Source organism: Passer montanus, unplaced genomic scaffold (genome assembly GCF_014805655.1).
Source record: "Passer montanus isolate IOZ18808 unplaced genomic scaffold, ASM1480565v1 scaffold4, whole genome shotgun sequence".
In the NCBI taxonomy this organism is placed as follows: Eukaryota; Metazoa; Chordata; class Aves; order Passeriformes; family Passeridae; genus Passer; species Passer montanus.
This window is the reverse complement of record NW_024368818.1, coordinates 17,892,394-17,912,955: the sequence shown is the minus strand read 5'-3', so window position 1 is coordinate 17,912,955 and position 20,562 is coordinate 17,892,394. Positions and strand designations below refer to the sequence as shown.

Here is a 20,562-nt window from a genome sequence, read left to right as displayed (position 1 = left end):
AGGCGACAAGAGCATGGCCAAGCCAAGTGCTAGTTAGTCTTCCATACTGAGTCAGCCACTTCCACTGCAGGTCCATGGCATCAATAAAGTTTTTATATATTGCAATTTAAATTCAAAATCTCTTGGTGTATAAATAGTAATGTGTTAAAATGATCTTCATGGTGTTTGAGCCTGTGCCTTTTTGGGTCAGTACTACCGCACTGCAATCCAGGTCACAATGTTGTTATTAGTGTCAGATTTATAAGGACCATCAGTGGGTGAAGTGTCCTTAGGGAGGCCTTTTAAACAAATGTGATTTCAGCTTATGGAACCAGACCATCATTATGTCTCTCACCAACCCAAGAATGTGTGTTTACACAAGAGGAGGCCACAGGTCAGAGGCAGAGAGCAGAAGCACAGACAGTGCAAATCAATATTTTTAGATAGTTTACTGTTAAATAAACTGTAAGACCAGGCCCAGCTGGCTTGCGTCAGCTTCACCACTCTTAGTATCAATGGAAGAAGGACTGTTTATTTGTATCGCAGTTATGAATCTCAGCACAGTCATCTCAACAAACTGCTGCCTGGAAAACCTCACATCTTCTCTAATTAGCTACTCATTGAGAATGTGGAAGAGGTATACAGCTTCTTGGCTTACAAATAAAGCAATTAAAGAGCAATTTAGACATCAGAGTAAGGTCAAATATTTAACTTCTCAGAGCCTTTGAGTAATCAAGGACTGCTGGGTGTCAAACAAGTCATGGGATTGGAATGACCTGATCAAGAAAAGCAGTTCTTTTCTCTCCTGATGCTCAACCCAGGGTCTTGCCTTCTGGATGCAAAGTCCCATCCCTCGTGTACACAGCAAAGGTCAAAAGGCAAAAAGCTTGCCAGCAGAGAAACAGAAACAGATGCCAGTCTGTTAGCTGACAAATCTAGGAAACCTCTTATTTTGCTGGAAGATTGGCTGTAATGACATGGTGGGATGGTGGAGTTGCCTTTACACTGATGCAGAGGGCAAAAGGAGTTTGAGTCCAGTCACAAGAAATGTCAGGCAGAATAAATTTGCTGCTTGGCTTAACAGTGACAGCACCAGGTTTTTCACCTGTTTCCTTGTGAGTCATGTCCAACTTTTGGACATGCATTTCCCGTGTATCCAACACAGCCTGAGGTGGGAACTAATGAGAGGCCTGGTTTTGACATGTGTTGATGTACATAGCACAGTTGCCTAGCACAGGTGCTGGCTTGCACATATTTCTGTTCACTGCATTTGTAAGTCAATGGGGGCTCTGGCTCAGCTCCTCATGTGGAAGTCTCCACTCCAGTCTCTGAATTCTCCCAATATTCTTCATAACTTTCATGAATACATTAAATACCTATAGGTCATCTACCTTCTGTGGGAATTACTAGAAGTCTTGTCTGATAACATAGCTAAAGAATTGCAAAAATTTGACTTTTTTTAACCAGTGAAGATTACAATGAGGTTTCTTTTTGCCTCTGAGCTGTCATGCCTGCTATCTCTCTTCTTAACTTTCACATACTATTTTTTAAGATTTAACCTTTAACTTCCTTTTTCCTCATTGAAATAGTCAGAAAATACTTTTTCATTATTTACCAATTTGACAGAAATTCAACAGAACAATCAAGTTACCTAAAGGCTAAAAAATAGAAATATTTCATTTTCTTTGAAAGGCAAAAAACTTTTTTAATTTTCTTTTAAATCATAATGGTAAATGTTGATTGAAAAACTCAATTCCATATCACTCCAACGGGCATTTGATTGAAGTCTAATCTAACCAGGATATGTGTGTCATGGCTGCTTTTTTTACTATTATTTTTAACAAAAAATATTTATACTATAGTGGAATATAAAATTCCTCATGGAAATTAGTATTATTACTATTCAGTTTGGCTGCACCAAGCACTCTTCTTATCCATGTGTAAGAAAGTATAGTATTACACCACTTCATTAAATTTAATAATCAAACTTTAATCCCCAGCCAACATCTTATTGACTGTTGCTCTGCTGACTTTGTGTCACTGCTGTCTTCATTGTCTTTTGATTTTCCAGTATTCCGTACATATTTTCAGGGCAGCATTCCCATACACTGGACCTCATTATGAGGTCACTCCAGCCAACACTTGTTTGTCATCAGGATAAACTTTGCCTCAGGTTTAAAATGAAGTAATAGCATATTTCATTGCAAAATAAAAACATCACCCACTATCATTATCAGTAATGCATACTGTAGCCATTGGTTTACACTGCTGAAGGGGTTTGGCAAGACTCTGGCTTTGTTGCCCATTTTGATTCACTGGTTGAATCCCAAAAAATAAAAAAAGGACCAAATATATCTTGGGCGGACTTGAGGGAGCTTGCTTACTGTTTTCCCTTTCACAACAAAGGTAGCCACAAAGCTGAACAGGAAAGAAAAAAAACCCAAACCACAGAATAGGATCAACTGAAACATTTTTCTTGGACAGATATATCATATTTTCCTTTGTTGAGGTTGGATTTTACCTTGATTCTCTTGCATTTTTATTTCTTTAGGCCAGCAGGCTTAAACCAACAGTTTTTAACAAGCCATTGAGATATTTTATGTTGATGTTTTTCTAGTTTTCATTTTTGTTCTCTGGGGGAGAATACTGTCAAAATATATGGATGTCATACCTCTTATACAACAAACAAACAAACAAACAAACAAACTAACTAACTAACTAACTAACTAACTAACTATCCTAAATTCTGTCTATATGGCCATTAACCATAAGATCAAAGCATATCAGCAGCAAGGAATTAAGGCTCACAGACAGTCAGTACAAATTTGTTCTATCTGACAAAGAAAGGATGAACTTACAGTAAGAGTTGTCTTCTGACGCTTACTCTGTATAGTCATTGTCATCCTTTACTTTCTGCGACCTCTCTTACGGATTTTCCACTACAGCAAGATCTCCCACATCATGTCTAAAAGTCTATTAAATATTTCTTTTTTTTCTTTGCTGCCCGTCAAGATCATGCATAAAATTTAATCACAGTTGTCTCCAGAAAGAGAGCAGAGGAGGTCACTAAAGAGAGGACGTCCCTTTGATACTGCACACATTTATGGCTTAAAAACTGCAATGATTTGGTTTGAGTTTCCTAGGTTGGCCAGCCCTGCTCAACCTCAGTAACCCTCCCTCTCTTTGTTCATCCAAGACATGGACAACGGTACCTTGCACGGTTCCTTACTCTTTTATGCAGAAACATACTGATCTAAACTTTCACAACAAAAATAGATTTAGGTTCAAACCTTGCTCTGCAAAAAGAGGTGAGACAGGGTTTCTGCTACCACAGAACCTTACTCCTTCCCTATTAACTGATCTCAGAACCAATTTAAAGGCTGTTTGAAAGGGAATGCTCTTTTTTCTCCTTGTTGAAGTTTTTCCCCTTTGCAGGCAAGAATGCCAGGCAGCCAAGCTACTAGCAAGAATGGGATCATCACCATGTATCTGAGTTGTTAGGACATTAATCTCTAGCCCTGATTTTTCATCTGAGGAAGCGTGTCTCTTCTGCACAGTGAAGCAATTTCAGCATGAGTGACAGAGAGAGATCCCATGCAGATAGGAAGGAAAATCATATCATTTTAGTCATCTCCACTCTCTGTCCAAACTTGTCACCCTGGGCTGCTTTTTATTCCCCAGAGAGAAGCAGAGAATTTTAGGCATATATGATGTGGTTTTATTTTAGGTGTGTCTTTTGAAATGAAAAATATTTCAACCTCAATGTCCTTCTTTCTCTCCACTGACTAAAAAAAATCAGTCTATGATGACTGTCTCAGCTGTGAATATTTACATTTGATCAGATGTACCTCATCCTAGCCTGGGATTCTGTCATCTTCCTTTCCAAAATAAACTTGCATTTTGTTGAGAAATCTCTTTCATACTATCTCAAAACAAAACCTTTATAAAACCCAGGATGAAAAAAAAAATCAAATTAAACCCTCCTGGTTTTAGACATTCATGTCCTAGAATAGACCCTGATATGTAACCACCACGGGCAGCCAGAGGGAGAAACAAACTGTAAACAAAACTGAAACAGATTTTATTGATTTTTTCCCCATGCAAGCTAAGCCCCATGCAAAATGTACATCAAACACAGAATACCAATAACTAACAACAAGTCAAGTGCATTTGCAAATTAGTTCCCTCTCCATGGTCTAAGGCATTCCTGCAATAAGTTAGATTAAGAAAGATACCTGCAAGTTATGATTTGAAGTGGATTATGTCCACTTACAGATTCATTTCAATAGGTTTTCATGCTGATGACCTTGAAAGAATAAAGGAATTTACATTATCCAAAAGCTGTTAACCATGTACTGCCTTTGCATTATAAAGCTAAAATGTTTTCTCTCATAGAAAAAGAGCTACCATGGGACTTGTACTCTCACTCCAATATCTAACTGCTTTTCCCTGAGGTTTATATATTTTTTTAGCTTACAGAGCTATGGTACCCCACCACATCACAACTCTGGCTCAAGAATAGACTCACAATTAGGGTTTAACCAAACAAGATTCGGCAAAAATTGAGGGTAGGTCAGAGATGTACAAGGAGACACTTACTATGAGCATGCACCGGTAGGATTTATCCCTCATTAAACTTTGGATATTGACTACACCTTCACATGAGCTAGCCACGCACAAATCCTCTGATTGTTGATCTGATACTACTAGCTCCTTCCAGCTGGGATGAAATCTGCCTAGGAGTGCATCTCAGAATAGAGTCAGGCTAATACAGCTCATGAGTTGCTGCATCATGACTGTCTTGTTCTTCTAAAATATCCTCTCTGTGCACAGAGATGCTTGCACTGGAGTGACTTCCTTGTCATGAACTGGCTTGCTGAAGAATGCCTGACACCAAATAGCTCAAACTGCTATTAAGACACATCTGTGAAATACAGATCCCTCCAAAACTGTGTGGATGGAGAATTTCTGAAATGTTTTATTACAGTCCCAGACTCTGCATACTGTCTGGGCTGCTTATCTTGCATTTTAAATTCCCTGGACTTTTTTGTTAAAAATAAAAATCTTAAAGGAAGGACAATTCAGTTTACATTTGGTCAGGTTCAAAAGTCACTGTAATTGAATAATAATTTGCCATGAAGTATGGATGTGAGTCCTCATGCTTGCCTCTTGACCTGAAAGGATACGGCTTGTGAAAATGTCTAGCAGATAATTACTGTGAGGCTAACCCTGAGGCTTGGCTGTTATTCACAGGTCAATCTTTCTAAGATAATTCCCAGGATAATATTACTGAAGAAAACACTCCCCCTGCATAATGCAACACCTGTCTCTGTTTTGAGACTGGGGATGGAGATGAGGGGGTTGAGCTTTACCTGTTTTTCTGTCTTTTCATTAAGATTTCCTGTAGGGCAGGGGATGAAAGCAGTGAAAGGGGGGAGTAAAGGAAATGTCACTTTGCAACAACGAACCTGAGGTGTTTTTATATTCATTACTTGGGCTATCACCAACCACAGAGTGTATTCAGATGAGGAAGACACAAAATCTCAGATTGTGCAATAGGACCAGATGCTGCAATTGGAATATGGAAGGGGACTGGTTTCAATACACAAAGTATTTGCTAGCCCAAAAACACTAACAAAAGGGTCTTGTCAGAGCATAAAATCCTTTTCTGGACACAGGATTATGCACAACTAACATCATTACTAGGAACTCATCTTTTTAAGTCTTGACAACACTGTAAAGAAATCAGTATGCTTCTATTCTGACTGCCAGCAAACCACGTCTCTTTATGAATTCTAATGCAGATGACCAAGAGGAAAAATAAACATGTTGAAAAGTGATCTTGGAAGATCACTTAAAATCATTGTCAGGTCTTTTTTTTGTCAATATATTTCCACGATTGAGGGGGAAAAGCCATGGAATTGTAGTATCATTCAGGTTTGGAAAAGATCCCTAAAATGACTGAGTCTAACTATTATTAACCCAGCACTGCCAAGTTCACCACCAAACCATGCCCCCAAGCACCACACCAAGTGTACAGTTTTGTGTATATATGTCTTACAGCACATATCTACAGGCAGGTATGCACCACATTTCAGGCAAGGTCAGGATGCTTCCTGGACTTCTACAGCACTGCAAGGTACATGAGCATGGGACAGATCAGGTCATAATCATGAGCAGGGTGAGCCCAACCTGCTTTATTCCACTCACAGATACCTAGTAAAAATTCTCTAGGGGTCATGTAGATCCTCCCCTTGCCCCAAGGCAGGCTAAACTAGAGGGAGGTCATGCCTGACAGATGTTTGTTTAACTCCTTCTCAGAATGATGGAAATTTCACTATCACTGCAGATAATCTGTGCCTGGTCTTAAGTGTCCTCATTACCAAAAGTCTTCCCTTTCCAGTGTTAGAAATCCACCCTTGCTATTGGAAGACAAGAAGAAGAAAGGAGCAACAACAGGAAAATGTATAAGAGGGGGAAAAAAAATCTAAAGGAGAAAAAGAGGAATAGAATAATAAAACCTACAGGGGTCCATGGGTTGATTTGCATAAGTTCCAAATTTTGCAACTGTGAAAGCAGTTCTGAAGGGGAAGTCTAGTTGTCCCAATGCCAGCAGTAAGAATAATAATTAATAATTATGCATCTGGTCAAAGGACAGTGGTACAGTAAGGTTACATGATTAGTCTGATCAGCAACATAGAGGAGTGATGGGAAAAGGTATGCAAGGGTACTAATTAATGCCACTTTAAATGCTATTAATAATGTATGATTAACTACTTAAATATTAATATCTTTCATTACCTTCTTTTACTTGGCCATACTGCATAGCAGGCAAAAACATCTTTGCCTGTAACAGTATACATGTAAAAGTTGTTGGTAGGTTTATCAACCCTGTGTTGAGAGACACATGAGTCCTGATGTTCAGATTTTAATTTTTACAGATCTCTTTAATTTCACTTGTGTTAATTATGTCTTTCAGCATTTTAGCTGAAAGAACTGGAAGTATCTTAACTACTTACCATATTCATTACAGTTTTTTGTATTGTTTATTGTTTTGCTTTCAATAATTTTAGAAAATACAGTTGAATGAACTGGTTTGTTCTAGAATAGTAACAGAGCATGGAACAACTCCAAAAGATACGTTTTAAATTGGAAACACTTGCAAAAGAGGAAACCAGCTATCAGTCTCGAGTTACTACTACTGTAACTGGAAACAACTTTACAACTACATTTGTATAAGTCATATTATTTTGCCAACACTTTGAAGTTACACTTTGTTTCATCATTTCTTAAGTCAGCAAGAAACGGTTATTAAAGGCACCTTTTTAAAAAAATGAAACTGTCAAGATGTGGCTTTGAAATCTTTGAAAAGACGCCTGTAACGTATAATGTGCTATAAGCATGTCTATTAAATCACGGTTCTTGTAGTTCTAACACAGAAATACCAGAAAAGAATTCTTTTCACATAGGATCAGTAGCTACACAATAATGGGAAACACTTGGACTGAAAGGTAAAAGTTGGCTAAAGTAAGCTCCTTCCCATCTGCTTGTTATCAGCAGTTATAGGAGCAGAGCAGGTGACTCATAAATATATATTTTTTTTTAACTGACAGGCTTTTGTTTGGGAGTCGGTGACAATGAAGGGTCATATTTTAATTTGTAGATATTGTCCAGGAATTCAAAATTAAACAGCAGCTCTTAGTAGAAAAGAGCAGTGGTGGGAGAAACTGAAATTATTTTCCCAAGTTAGAATTAAGAAAATTGTTAAAAAAATTAAGCTCTCAGAATTTGCTAGGCATTTTCTAGAAAACAGAAGCAGCCTGAAATCAATAGAGAAATTGAACAATTAACTTCCCCTGTCCCAAGTAAATGAAATGCCAAGAAAAGTAAAAGTACTGGAAAAGACATGAAGATAAAAACTTTGGGTGCTCAAATAAATCCAAGAGAAGACAGACATTGAAGTACACTCTATTTGGTATTGAAAGGCGCAAATCAAGGATTGAAGGGCAAAGCTAAACACATTCACACTAGAAAAAAGTGTGAATTAAATAATAATAGTGAATACATGTGACCACTAAATCACTGTTGTGTGATGGGACCTCAGTCTCATAATGTGCTAGTGCATCTTCAGAAGTTAAGAGTTGTCCATAGAAGTTGCTAGGCTCCAGCTGGGAATGAATGAAATTTCATCACCTCCATTAAATGGGGGGTCAAGGTGGAAGAGCTAGTGGTTTCTGTGACCTCAAAAATCTTTGAAATTATGAAACCATTAAATTAGGTTACTGATCTAATTGTCTGGGTCACTTGGAGTTGTGGGGATTTTATACAGGCTTTTAATTTAATATATGACTTACTGTAGTTGAGATAGATTCAATAATTAACCTTTAGTTATTTTTGAAGACACAGCCTCTCTACAAACAAGGGATATTTTCGGATTGAAAGTGCTGGTTGGCATTAAGTAACTACAATTTGAAAAAAACCCCTCAAAATCCCTTAAAGCCATTCTCTGCACTGCATCCTCTTTTAAATATTTTGTCATCAAGAACATTACTGAATTGTTAAAGCAATTAAATATTTGTTAATTAGCAATAAAGAAAAATCAACTTATGTAATTATAAGTGAATTAAAAACAATAGAATTAATTATTAATACTAAAGATTGGCATTCTTCCCAGAGCTGTAAGTTTAATTTTACTTGTCTTTTTAAAGCTAAATTCCTTCTGTGCAATAAATCCAGCAAAATTATTGATGCTTGTTTTTTATCCAAGCATTTTGCAGATGAAGGAAACATGGAGCACTCCTGCAGCTATATGCCTTGTACCCTAATCCAGCGAATACAGTGATTCAAATTTCTTTAACATTCAGATTCTAGGACAGAGATTTCTCAATAACAAAGGAAAAATTAAATAAAATTTTTAAGGAACCTCAGAGAGTCTAGACATGACATTATATTCATAAATAAGCTACTAAACCATTAAGGCAAAACTGTTGCAAATAAGCTTTTCAACTTAAATAAAAGTAAGACCAGCCTGTAAAATCAAAGCTTAAGATATTGAGTTACCCAGGGAAGTGGACACATAACCAAGCCTTCCAGAGTCCAAGAAGCATTTTGACAATGTTATCGGGCACACTGTGTAATTCTTGAGGTTGTCCTGTGCATTTAGTCCATCCCATCAAACAGCCTTTAAAGTCAAACGCAGTCCTAATCCCCCTATTTTTCATGATTGTCTAGGTCAGTTGCCCTCTAAGAATCATCTGTCACTGTGAATTGAAGGTGTGATTAGAATAACAAGTATAGAGTCTGCCTGGTATTACTCCATGATTGAGTAGCAACTGATCTGCCAATATTCCCTTCTTGTGCTGGTCTGGTGCTCATTTTAGTGCACATGTAAAACAGAAAATTAGAGAGGACCAACAAAAATTCTCTTTCTTTGGAACAAAGAGTCATTACTATAAACAAAGAGTGCCCAGGCTGATGCGTGTGTCTCTGCAACTCAGCCATCAACTGAAGGAGCAAAATGTTCGCTCCAAGGAGTCATGACTAGTCAGTGACCAGGAGAAAAGGTCAAGGACATGAACTGCCAGGTTTAACGCAGGTTTAAGTCAATGGGAGACTGTTAAACAGAAGATGAAAGTAGGTTTCTTCATCTTGATGTAATCCATATAGTCATTTATTGAAAAGCAGGTTCAGAACATAGGTAGAAATTCAGCTCATCTCTTGCCTCAGCCCCCTTATCATGCTCCCACAGTTTCTACCATGTCGTCACCATCTCTTCCTTTCAACTCTGGTCTTGCTCTACTTGCTGTTTCTCTCTTGTGTTTCCCTTCAGTCTTACCCCTCTTTTCTGTGCTGTCCCTCCTGCTCAGATGTATTTTTTTCATCTTTTATTTTACAAATTAATCTCTCTCAGGTCTGCCTTCATCATTTTTTGATGGCCAGAAGTGCTGTGGAACTGGTGCCTTTCACTTTGTTCCCTACCCATCAGCAGCACTAAGGCATGAAGCTTGATGAAATAAAACCAAACCTGGTGATAGGCCTGGCCAGGCAGTGGTTTCATACAATTAAATACTTACTCAGATTCAGATTTATCACGGTTTGCAACCAGTCAAATCCAAATGCCACTTTGTCATTTGCACAGTTGTGCAATACTCTCCTTAACACCAGCAGAACAGGCATGCGGCTGTATGTACTTCCATGGCAAAATATATGTTGCCTTGCTAAAAGTATATTGGTCTCTCTCTAGAGAACATGGTGTTCCAATGTCGTCCAAATATTCATCCATTCATCCTGAGTTCTAAAAGAACTTTTCCTTTTTTTTTTTTTTTTTTTTTTTGGTTTTGGCAAAACAGTTACACAGCTGTGGTTTTAAATTATTATAAAATGGATCTGGAACTAAAGCTCCCTGATGAGATTACAAGACTGTGTCATACCATCATTGCCTTCTTTCCTGCACTGTGCAGAATCACTAGTCCAGGCTTTAAAAAGCCAAGACCATACTTCTTTATCTACATGCCTTGGTCATTTTTGAGGGCAGCTAGTTATCTGTATGGCTATAGTGTTGTAGGACTCAGTTTTCAATTAAATTCATTTATGAGTTTATGAGTGTCAGGATTCTCTGCATCTTATTTCTTTTACAACAGGGGAAGAACAGCAGCAATGGCATAAGGCATACTTATGCTGGAAACCAATTATTCCCACTGGGAAGAGATGTATGTCTTCACTTACAGTTGTACGATGGAAGAATCACACCTATGAAGGGCAGAGAACCCTCAGTCAAAATGTACTAACCATGGTCTCACCTAGATTATTCAAAGTCAAGCTGTGAAACAATGCTCTATTTATTTTATTTAATTGTTTATTTAGATTTTATTTATTTATTATAATTTATTATTATTTTTATTTTTTAATATTTTCAGATAAAGTCTGCAAATTAGCAGAAATTGGCAGGGTCACTGTGAATACACAGTGAACACACACTTAATTCCATGTTGGTATTGAAAAGTTGAACATATGAGTGACTAATGGAGGAAAAGAAAGGTGTTCTAGTTTTCACTCTAAAACCAAATAGTATTTTCTAAATTTTTTGTTGCAACGTTTGACTAAAGCCAGATTTCTTGTCTTGAAAATTTCTGCCTTCAAGCATCTCCAGCAAAACAGAGCTGATGATGCCCAGTTAACTGTCCTTGCTGATACCTAAACCTGATGACATTTTTAAGTCTTTCTGTGTTCTTTATTTATGTATTTAAAGACCTTCTGAAAGCTTCAGATTTATTCACGTCTCCACTCATGAACAAAGATAAGAGAGAACACAAATCTCAGAACTTAAGAACCTTCTAGCAAAATATCTGTCCATGTTCTGTTACGCAACTCTACACTTCAGTAGGAACATCCAGGCTTTATGCGTGCTGAACCTATCTGTCAGTCTGGCTCCCTGTACATCAATACCCCAGCAAATAGTGTGCCATATATCACCACCAGATCCTGAAGAAAGACACCTGTTCAATATCAATGTACAATCTCCTGAGTGAAAAAAACACATTCAGGGAGTTATTATTATTTCACAAATGTTGTTTATTAATCTGGTGGGCTATAATGTTTGAATTTAAAATGAATCCTTCTACCATAGAAAATGCTGTCATCAAAGATACTGTTGCATAGGTTGTAAAGAAAATTGTTTCACTGCACATAATAATTCTTCTGCTAAAGATGTTCAGCAATCCTTTGACCTAAACATACTTTCACCTATTGTTACCTGCATGGGGTACTTAAGCTGTATCTGTATGAACTCCTGTTTAGGTTGTGTACTAATGGTTTGAAAGAGCAGCTAAAGCCAGGTGTAAAGCAGTGTGAGGTTGACTGAGTATGATAAACTATCACAGAAGATGATAAAGAATCCTAGAATGATACAGGCCAGTGAAGGACTTTAAAGACCATCTAGTTCCAGCACACCTCCCAAGAGCAGGAATACATTACACTATACCAGGTTGTTCTAAGTGCTGCCCAACATGAAAACTTCCTGGCCTTGAAAACTTCCAGAGATGGGGAATGAAATATAAGAGGTCCTAGATAAATGCAGTACAACCGATTACAGGAACCCTAGCAAATGTAAAATAACTTAATATTTCACTCCATAGTGAAATGGAAATAAATGACAAAGTCAGTAGGAAATATTACTACAGACTTTTATACAAGTCCTGAACTTGATGTTTGAAAAGTACTGGGCATATAACTAAGACACTAAAATTTTCACCTAAAATACTGGGAACTGCTAGAAATATCATCACTATTTAATGGAAAGGGAACATCAAAACCATCAAATCTTCAAATGTTAAGTATATCCTTATTTTGAGTCTGATTTATTGTAGAGAAAAGGCAAATTAATTTTATGATAACTTTAGAGTTTGCAGTACCTGGCATCTATTTTTAAAACTTATTAATATAGGGTAAATATGATTTTAAAAAGTGTCCTCTCAATATACTCCAGAATCTTTTTTGCATATGCTTTTTGAAGCTTTTCTCACTTTCTTGCCCTTTGCACCTTTAATATAGACCTTGCAATTTATCTATCTTTATCAGCAGAAAAACTGAAGGATTGAAAGAGAAGAGTTTCACAATATCCTAGTTATGATACCAGCTTGTGATTTGTTTGTGCCCTTCCAGACAGATGTCAATTAAAAGAAAAAAGGGAAGCGGTGGGGGGGAGGGGGAAGAAACCACAATAGTACAGGATTGACTGACAAGTGCTATCATACAAGATTTCCCTCAAATATTTTATGAAAAGGACATTGGATTTAATTAAATTCTGTTTTTAAAAGCCATCTCTACGGAAAAGAAGTTGTTCAGAGGAATTAACTGTTTCTGTCCTGTGGATCACGTACCAAATTCAGAGTTCACCTTCTTGTGGAAGAAGCCCTCATTCCACCTGCCCTATCTGCAACAGAAAGATAAGAAGCAGGTGAAAAGGTCTTGCATCCTTATTATATGCAAAGGATAAAGGTATTTTTACAGGGCTGGGTGCATTTTTAAGAACCAACTTAAAATACATAATTGCTGTACCTGCTGATACACTGAGGACTGTGCTATCTAGCCAAACAGGTGTTGAAAAAAAATACTCAGAAAACTGCTTTCAAGATCTACTTTACAAGCTTCACAGTAAATCTTCTCCCTGTGAAAACCTCCTTAACTATTCCAAAATCATGAAACTTTAAATGTCTCTTATCAGCTGAAGGCCACCCAAGTGCAGTGGAAGTTGACATAGCAGAAGATCGTGGCTCAGACAATCCTCTGCTTCACACACCCTTCGCTCCATATTTGTGTCTGTTTTACTAAAATATGGTGAATTAGGACTCATGCAGCAGGGTGCGAAGTTGGAGAGGCAGGAGAACACCTTTCAAGGAGTATCTCAGACAGACAGAGCAGCTGGAGCCACTGAATATGGCACAGATCAGAGTCAGGGAAGACAATACAGTGGGCAAGAGAAGAGCAGTTTGACTGCCTAGATCCAACGTCAGGAAAACGTGAGAAGAATACCCAATTTAGGAATCTTACTGTTGTGAGGGTTGAAGAGCTTGAAATTGCTGTTCTGGCTCAATGCAGAGTTACTGTGAGAACAGCATAGATATAATGGATGCTACAGAGCCTTCTTTGCAAATCTCAGTCCTGATACACATACTGGTGATTTTCTGCCTACAGTCTTGCCTTCTTTTAGTGCAGAAACAAGGAGACAAGCAGAAAAACAAGCTTCCCCCACTCATGTCAAGGTAGGAAAAAGAAGAAAGGATAAAAGGATGGAACTGAGTGGAGATGAGAAAGCTGGAAGCAGACGGTAGGAGAATTCCAGAGTAAGTGTTGTCTGTGTTGTCTGTATGACCTGCCTGTTGGCTGGCTGTCTTTCTTGATGTTGAAGCAAATCACAGTGGTTTTGGGAGGAAAATTTAAAAATGGGAGAAGCCATTTGGTCCGTATCTTGACTCTTCAGGCAGTTTGGATTTGTCTACTGTGTCTATCATATTGCTGTTATGAACAGCCTCAGTTGTGGACCCAGAAGGATTAACATCCTCCTTAACAGGAATATTCTGAAGTGACTGATAACAGCTCCCTTCATTGTTCATGTACAGCAAGTGCAATGATATGACACATGAACAGAACCTGTAAGGACAGGAAAGTATCCAGTTAAGAATCTCATCCCACTACTTTACATGAGTATATCTAGTGCAGAAATACTAGTGCTAAATCCCCACTACAAAAGTGATAACTTGGAGAAATGGAACATCAGCTAATGCTTAGCTGAAGCTAAATATGAGCATCAGCAAATTTATCTGACCTCTTCTCACACTGTTTCAAAGGGCTGTCAGAGAAGGTGGCCTTGTCCTTCTACACTTTTGGGATAAAGAGAAAAACACCCTACACCACTAAGACACACAAAGCTACAGAGATGCCTTTGGATGAGGAAAAAATTAGCTTTCCAGATTTTAATTTGAACTTTCCTCTTTGATGGCCTTCCTTCCTAGAATCACAAAATAATTCAAGTTTGACCAGCATTTCTGGAGATCTTCAAAGCAGGTCTAGATATATAAGGTAGTTCAAGAACTTGTCCCACTCTTTGAAAGTCACCATGTGCAGACATTACCCAACTTTCCTGGTCAACCTGTTCAAATATCTGATTACCTTTATGTGGAAAATCTTAAAAAAAATTTGTTAGCCATTTTTCCTTTTTTAACCACTTTGCACCTATCATAGAATGTTTTTTTCTCACAGACTGAAGTCACTAGTGATAGTGACTTCAAACCTGAAGCTAGCACATTTTCAGTATTTAAATTACTTTAAAAGATTCAATTTATAAAGCTGTTTTTGGTTTCTAGGGGAGCTATGTGCCTCACTTCATGTACTGTAGTTCTTCCAACAGGTTTATGTCTGAGGTAAAATTACTGTGCATATCAGCAAATATGTTGTCTTTTTTCACAGTTCTAAAAACAAAATCAAATTTATCTGCCAGTTTGCTGGCATTCTCTGTCTTTCCCAAATCCTGATAAATTATCATGCAGCAATGCCAACCATTCATTATGGAAATGATCCATATCTAATGAAAGAGGCACTGTACTTCTGTATTCCAGGATACTGGAAATTCATTTGCATAGTGGAGGCTTCAAGGGTGTGAGTATATAATCTATTCACAAACTGGGCCCATTTTCTGGAAAGAATACGTCATTAACATAAAAAAATATCTATAATAGAACTATGCATGTGCTAAGGGGTATTTTTATTCTAATGTCAGCCAATCTTATTAATTTCATTATATAAATGTGTGGCATAGACTGATATTATCTATCAAACCCTTGCAAATCCAGAGTAGATGTAAAATTACCACAGCTCAGCCCTGTGTTCTCCACACTAGGCCACACCACTGTATTTAATTTTTGACTGCTGAGCAGGACCCAAAACTGCAATGTGATCACAAAGAGAACAAACCATGTGGGGCACAGTGTGTGAAATAAGGGTATGGTCAGGTGACTATTTCAGGTCATCTCCTGTGTCCCCTTTGTCCCTTTTGCATAACAATAGAGATGAACCCTGACACTGAGCAACAAGTGCTTTATTTTGTAGTGTGTTAGTCTGCAGTCTGGGTAGCTTGAAAGACTGTCAGAAGTGTCAGAAAAAAAAGTCAATTTCTTAGCAGAAACTAATAAAAACCATGCTAACTAATTTGACCATCCCTTAATACGAGGAATCACAACCCCTCCCGTAAACTGGCTCAGGGAAGATATTCCTACCTAGACATAGTCTAGCTTCTCACCAAAACTCAGCTAGGTCAAGAGGTGCTTTGAGAAACAACAAAACCAAAAATTATCAAGTACTGCATGCTTCTTGTCTCCATGAACCCCCTAACTTGTAGTAACAGGTCTTTGAACTTCAGGGTCTTTGAGGACATGGCACAAGTAAAGCAATAGCCTTGATTCTGTAGATGCCTTACAGTGGTTCCCTGTGTGTTTATTGTGGAAGCCCCACATGCACAGTGTGCAGCCAAAGATTATTTTTCTTCCAAAGGCCAAACTTGCATGGAATTCTGTTAATTACATGCACTGTGGAAATGTCAGCCTTTACTCCTCTGTCTATACAGCATCCTTTGTCCTTCACATAATGATTTTGAAGTGCTTTGCAAATATCACTTGATAGAATAATAAGGTATTATTATTGAATCTTTATGTCTCCTGCTGTCCCAGGGGCATTGACCTTGCTTCCCCAATACAGAGGTCTGTCTGCCAGGCTAATCACACTGATATCTGAGTACCTCAGGAGATCCTTATGTGGCAACATTTCTACAGGAACTCTAAACTGGCCAGACATACTGATAAGATCCATGTATTACTCCTGTGCATTTCTGCAAGGTTATAAACCAATTCCAATTTCAAATGTAAATCCCCTTCCTGGTGACATGTGGAGAGATGCATTGTACAAATAACTCAAATTGTCCCCAGCTGTCAGGGTTCCCTATACAGGTAGCAATGGATGCGATTTCCAAGCAGATAGAACCACAGGGAACTAAGATGAATGAATCCCCCATCCACTCTTTTTCAGCAGATATGTAGTACTGATAAATGTCCTTGAACTACTGAGTTACTATGGGAATAACCTTTCATTTATGTCTTTCACTTTCATTTGCCAGGACAATGCATTTATGCTGTATATTTTAGCCATGGACAACCAGATATTAGCTCACCTTTCCATAAGTTGTTTATTTCCCCTTGATTTGATGTTGTATAGGCATATCCATAAATATCCATGCACACAGCAGGGTATATGCCATACATTTGACAAGGCATGGTTACCCCTAGCACAATACTACTTTTTAATACAATTTTGGCTGGTTTCCATAGTTGTCAAAAAGTCTAGGTTAGGTTGATAGGTCTCTTAAAATGTACAATTTCTGGCAATCAAGTTTTTATTCTTCCTTTAAGAATGTCCTGATACTTATGAGGAGGGCATTTTCTTTCAGGAATGAGATATTTTAATAGTTTCTGAACAAATTATGATACAAAAGCTCCTATCTAGAGTTAAGCAGATACTTCATGGCAGCATCAGCATCTTTTACATATCTGCACAGCTGCAAAAATGTCCAACAGTCTCATTTTTCCACTCAGAAGCTTTTTATTTATTTTAATTTTTGAAACAAAATGCCAGAGCTCTACTATTACCTCACCACTTTTTATTTGTCTTGAAAAGCCTTGTTTTCTCCCTCTAGTGCAGTGAAGATGCCTAGGCTATAGTTCCTTTTATTGCAATAACTCTGTGAACCTCCACGTGAAGAAGGGCTTTGATATAATGCCACTGTTGTTACACCAATTTCTACCAAACCAATTAGCTACAGTCAGAAATCAAAATATTCTCTAAAATACACTTATTTTAATTCAGACCTATCAAGAACAATCTGCCTGTCACTGGTACAATGTGTATGTTTAAAAACTTGTCCAAAGCTGCAAAAATTCAGAATAGTCTCATTACTATATAAACACAATAATCTGAAATATGCTTTATAACCTGGGCCGGGGGAAGAAAACATATATAAGCTTATGTCTATTGATTAAAACCAAAGGAGAATCAGTACATTCTTGAGACATAAAGCTGTACTTTGAGCCCTATCTGAGTAAAAATATTCTCCTGTGATAAATTTCAAAACCAGGAATATCATAGGACTCAGCCTTGTCCTTACATGTCCATTACAGATCTTGTTGACTGGTTTCTGCACTTTAAAAGTACAGTGTTCCCAGCTTCAAGATGTAGAAATAAACTCAATTGTGTTTCTAAATCTTTATGGCTCACTGAAGTCTTGGCATGGGAACATTTCAAATTTCTTTTGTTCTGTCTGAAATACTTTGGGATGGACATTCATTTGTAAAACTGAGGTACAGCACTCTGTGGCTGACAAGTTCTACAGTTGTTGCACACAAACATTTTTTATGGGAGATAAGAGAGATCTAAAAGGCATCTTATGCAACATCATTAGATGAATCAGAAATAGCGTATCCATGTGATATTTTGCTTGCACTAATTTCACAAAAGTGTTGGTGAGAGTCAAGATAAAGTTGTACATCAATATAGAATTTATTTGGCGGGAAAAAAAAAGAAGTGTTATCTTTATTTGAAGTGGGAGTGTGCAGGAGTAAATAGCTCCTGCAATAGAGTGTTGGTAAATATTTGGTGGGTTGGAAATGCTGGTAAAACACAGGCAATGGAGGTTCTCTGGTAAGGAATAAATTATGCTAAGTAGCATATGAGCTGACATGAAATTATATTTAGGTTATTTCTGATACTTCAAATGAACTTCCAGACCAGCATATTAACATTGACATTATCATTTATTCAAGCTTCAGGAACCTGGGATCATTTCTCATCTTGATTCAATCACTTTGGTTAAACCTCTTGTTAACAACACAGGAAAAAAATGAATTTTCCAAGTGATCGCTATTTATTAGACAATAAATTTAAAATGATACCACAAATATAATTTCATGGTTTTTGATCTTTCCATTTCTTTAAAAAAAACAAGCATGGAGACAAATAACAGTGCTTAAAATATCATGAGGACAATCTTGATTTATCTACTCCAATACAAACACATATCAAAAGAAAATTATAAATGTCTAAATACCACACCCATGATAGATTAAGAGTTTTACTTCTTTGACTCATCTTTACAAATAAATCTAAAAAAAACCAATGATAGTGTACTTACATATTTCAGATCCTCATCTGTCTAAGAATAGAAAACACTGAAGTCATGTATCAGAATAACTCGAGTGGTCTCTTCTCAATTCCCTTTTTGTGATCACCATCCACAAAAATCAGTGCGCCACTGCAATGGTCCAGCAATCCTCACTACAGAAAAGGAGCCAGGTGTTGAGTGTCAGACAAGACTGGCATGGATTTGTTAAGGTTGTTTGCATGGCAGCTGTCAGCATTCTAAGATCCAGATTCCCTCTATCTGCCAGAATGCTTCCATCAGAAGCCAGGCTATCACATCAGACAGTAATTGGTACCTGTGTTTAATGTCTGTATTTATATGGGTAAATGGGTATCTACCTCCATATCTACAGGCCAGCCATGTCCACCTGCCTTTCCTTAGGAATAGTTATAACATGTCCCAGGCTTGCACCTGCCCAAGATATGCACACCATACCACTATCCATTTGTGGCATCACACATTAGATATGGTCTCAAAGGATGGATAAGGAATATATCAAATATGAGGTGCTTCAAGCTGAATGGAATGAAATTGGACCTAAAGTAGCATGCACACATGTTTAAGCATGGAGAAAGAGGCAGGATGTTTTTTATGGGACAAACTTTCTAGCTGCATTTTTTTCTTCCTTTTCTGCCTATATTTTATGCTTAATGCTGGTAATAAAGCATATTTCATTATTTTAGAATATCACTGAAATACTGTAGGTTTTTGCAGATTACATTACTTTTTTGGAAGAAATTTAGGAGAGACACTATGTCTGACACCTGGATGAGTCCACCTGTTTCAACATACATTATCAAAATTACCATCACAGTCCCTCACTGCATATTGCTCAGACACTTTCACTCAGTAATGTCCTGGGCACTTTTTTTAGCAGCTCTATATTTAATGGGGACTTGAAGACAACTCTCAGTTTTAGAGGTACTTGAATCTATATTTTCCATGAGACACACTAGGTAATGTCACTCTGTTTAGTGACAGCACTCACTAATACAATGCGTGGCACAGTGGAGAAAATGAGCCAGTATATGATCTTGCTAAGGGCCAACAGTTTTTCATAGGTCACAATTAGCATGCCTCTCAGTGTTATCAAAAAAATAACTTGAAAATTTGTGACTGCAGATGCAAGATGCCGCCCAGCTCAGCTGTCCACATAAAACTGTCCAGTGCAACTAGAGATACCCTAGTTTTTCTGATTGTCCTTCAGCTGCTGTCCAGAAAAGCACTGGTTTCTTGCAAATCCTGCATCTTCTCTGCCAGTCTCTTAAATAAGCTTGGGCATCTAAAATGGCTTGGGGCATCTCAAATGTCTCTAAGTTTACTGTAAAACTAAACTTTGCACTGAATCACAAGTTATGCATTGACTACAGGACTCTGTGATCCCCCATCTCACTATTGCTACTCCCCATATGCAAGCCCAGCACATCACCCCATTCCACAAGTATTTTCAGGAAATTACTTATATAACAAGATACCAAAAATTTTGTGTTGTATGCTACTTATGCACATGTATGCTACTTATGCATGCTATATTAGAGCTCACATTTTTCATTCTTTAATTAATATTGCCTTTTTGCAAAAATTAAAGCAGTGGGATTCCAGAAAGCCATTATGTTTTGTTTGTTAGGAATAAATGTATTCCAGTAGAGATAATGCTCTAAAATGTTGATCATGTTACAAGTTGGCCCACCTACTGTCACTTCAGGAAACAGAGGTTTAAATATAAAACTACTATTTTTAACTGAGTTAATGTTGGAACTGAAGGAGGAGACATTCAAGCTGGGGTAAACAGTAGCCTGGCTGATGTAAGTAGCAGTATATTGATTTGCAGCAGTGAAGCAACT

At 37.6% G+C, this 20,562-nt stretch overlaps 1 protein-coding gene across 11 annotated transcripts in view; it reads right to left on the bottom strand.

The window, feature by feature from the left end:
- Positions 1 to 20,562, bottom strand: part of TENM4 (teneurin transmembrane protein 4) — a 592,138-nt gene that overhangs the window by 479,813 nt on the left and 91,763 nt on the right. For 10 of the 11 annotated variants that reach the window (XM_039718527.1, XM_039718526.1, XM_039718530.1 and 7 more), the window contains one exon: positions 18,710 to 18,852. The exons of the other annotated variant lie outside the window; for it this stretch is intronic. The gene's annotated coding sequence lies outside the window, so the exon portion shown is untranslated. The remainder of the gene's footprint in view (positions 1 to 18,709; positions 18,853 to 20,562) is intronic. 11 annotated transcript variants of the gene reach the window in all.